The 2,591-nt window shown below is 49.6% G+C and overlaps 1 pseudogene; it reads right to left on the bottom strand.

Moving 5' to 3' along the window:
* Nucleotides 1–231: 231 nt before the first annotated feature.
* The window catches only part of LOC144228905 (BOS complex subunit NCLN-like), a 4,419-nt pseudogene continuing 2,059 nt past the window's right edge, over nt 232–2,591 (bottom strand).

Raw genomic sequence — 2,591 nt, 5'->3', positions numbered from 1 at the left:
AGAGGGAGAGCATGAACACATGTGAGCAGGGGACGGGCAGAGAGAGAGGATCAGAAGCAGGCTCTGCTCTGTCAGCAGGGATCCCAATGTGGGGCTCAAACTCAAAAAGTGTGAGATCATGACCTGAGCCAAAGTTGGATGGCTACTGACTGAGCCACCCAGGGGCCCCTCTTCTGTAATAGTATTAAAATCGCTGTCTCTGTGGCTCCAGGAGACCAGGTAAGAATTCTGTCATTTACTGAGGACATGCATTGCATTTATATCTTCAGGAACTGAAGATGTTTCTGCTGGATTGGGTTTGGCAGTGTCACTGGGCCTATGGTGAGACCGACAAGAGTCAAAAGCTGCACTTATATCTTGTCGACACTGACCCAAAAAGTCAGCAACTGGTAACTATTGTGTCCTGGCTGTCCAGAAATCAGTGTTTAACTCAGAGCTAGGACTTCCTATTCTTCACAATTTGTGGTATTTCCCTTTCACCAGGGAAAATGGCTGTAGGTTCACTGGGGGAAAGCTAGGAAAAAAATGCATACATAGTTGGGAGGGGTGGTTCTTCCTTAAGGGTACCTGGCCTCCCTTTCATTTACGGGGCCCTAAATTTGTAAATCAAGTTAGATCTGGTAATTGGGTGAAAGATTATGACTCACTGTTGTAGTAGATCAAGTCAGGTTTTCATTCACTAAATCAGGAGTTCTGTCTGTTATAGAAGGATCTATTTGTGTCCTAAGGCTCCTGCTCAATTACACAATGCCAAGATCCTTGCAAATGATAATTTCTGATTACCACACAGGTCCTGCTATGGATTCCGGTAGTCACCCCCATCGTGTCTATGTTGGGTCGGTGCCCTCATCTTGTCTTTGCTAACCCAGGCCCCTAATTATCCCCACTGAGATCAGCAAGCTCATTTTGACCGCAATATGTCACACCAGCATCCCCATCCAGAGCAAACAGCTAATAAAGCTGTTTTAAAAGATAAGAAAGCCTGAGTATCAAATGGGGAGGAAGCGCTGGAGTTGGAAAAATCATCGTTTTTCAACCATCACAGAAAAGATTGGTTTAGGCAGGAAATCATCAACTGATGCTAAAACAAAGGGGAAATTTTGATGAGAATCAGAATATTTGCATCATTCTTAAAACATCTCTCCATGGACTGCTAATTAGTTGCTAGAAAAAAATATAGTAATTGTAAAGTGGGAAACTCAGAAAACAACTCAATTGGCTGATCAACATTTACATCACCCATGGAGGGCAGACAGACATCGCGTGCCTCCCAATATCATGCTCTAAGAAGGACATAGCATCAATTATGTAGTTGTCTAGGAGGAATGCATACTGTGAATCTAAACATGAGGAAATAGTAGACAATCTCCAAATGAGGAGCATTAAAACAAAAGAGGACTGTATTCTTCAAAAATCTCAGTGTCATAGAAGAAAGACTGTGCGAGTGTTTCAGACTAGAGGAGATGAATGAAACATGACAACTAAGTGCAATATGTGATCCTAGCCTGGATCCTGTGCTCAAGGGTAAAGGTGCGCTATAAAGGGTGTTACTGGTCAATTAGTAAAACTGAACTATGGAAGTTAGATTGGATCAAAGCTCTGTTCATTTTTTTTTTTTTGATTGTTCGGTGTGGCTTTATCTTCTGATTGTACAATTGTGTCCCACAACCGGCCCAAGCTCTGAACAGTCAGCAGTCCTGACAACTCATCCTGGGGAGAAAGGGGAAAGGATGAGCCAATGTTGGTCCCTGCATCCAGCACCTCAGAGGTGATCCACCTGGCTGGGCACTCAGTAAACAGTCTCTGGGGGAGACAGGCCCCCCAGCGGGGCAGAGAAGGGGGATGGACAAAAGAGAAACTGGGGCCGGCATGCCTGCCCCACCCTGGGCCTGGCTGGGCCAATGTCCGGGGCCTGGGAGGCTGAGACGGCAGCCCCGCCGGGGGTGGGGGGGTGGTCTGGCTTGGCAAAGGCAGAAGGCCCAAGATGGGGGCAGAGACGCAGTCCCCCAGGAGCCTGTCCGTTCCAGCGAGTGGAGAGCTGGTTTCTGGATGGGGAGTGGCCGGGAGGCGGCAGACAGGAGGGAGCCTGTCCTTCGGCCCCTTCGGGCCTTCCCCATCAGAGGACAGCAAGGCCTCCATGGTGGCAAAGGAGGCAGCCGCCTGAGTGCCTCGTCCCTCTTCCCGACCTGCCTCCCAGCACAAAACACCTAAATGATTATATTGCTAACGAAGTGGGACACCTGGAAGAAGCACCTGGGTCTCCCTGAGCCCACTCTGAGNNNNGCACCTGCTCTGTGGGCTGCAGGCCCTGACCTTGCTCTCCAGGTCCCAGGTCCTGGGAAGAGCAGCCCCGCCAGCCCCGTGGTCGGTTGCATCTCCTTCCAGAAAATGCTCTTGCTCCACCCCCAGCCTGGGTGTTCCTCTTCTTTTAAAGATAGGAAACTGGAGGGGCGCCTGGGTGGCTTAGTCGGTTAAGCGTCCGACTTTTGCTTAGGTCATGATCTCGCGGTTCGTGGGTTCGAGCCCCGCGTCGGGCTCTGTGCTGACTGCCAGCTCAGGGCCTGGAGCCTGTTTCAGAGTCTGTATCTCCC

This window comes from Crocuta crocuta, unplaced genomic scaffold (genome assembly GCF_008692635.1).
Source record: "Crocuta crocuta isolate KB4526 unplaced genomic scaffold, BGI_CrCroc_1.0 scaffold475, whole genome shotgun sequence".
In the NCBI taxonomy this organism is placed as follows: Eukaryota; Metazoa; Chordata; class Mammalia; order Carnivora; family Hyaenidae; genus Crocuta; species Crocuta crocuta.
Note: the sequence above shows the minus strand (reverse complement) of the source record. Positions and strands in the feature narration are given on the sequence as shown.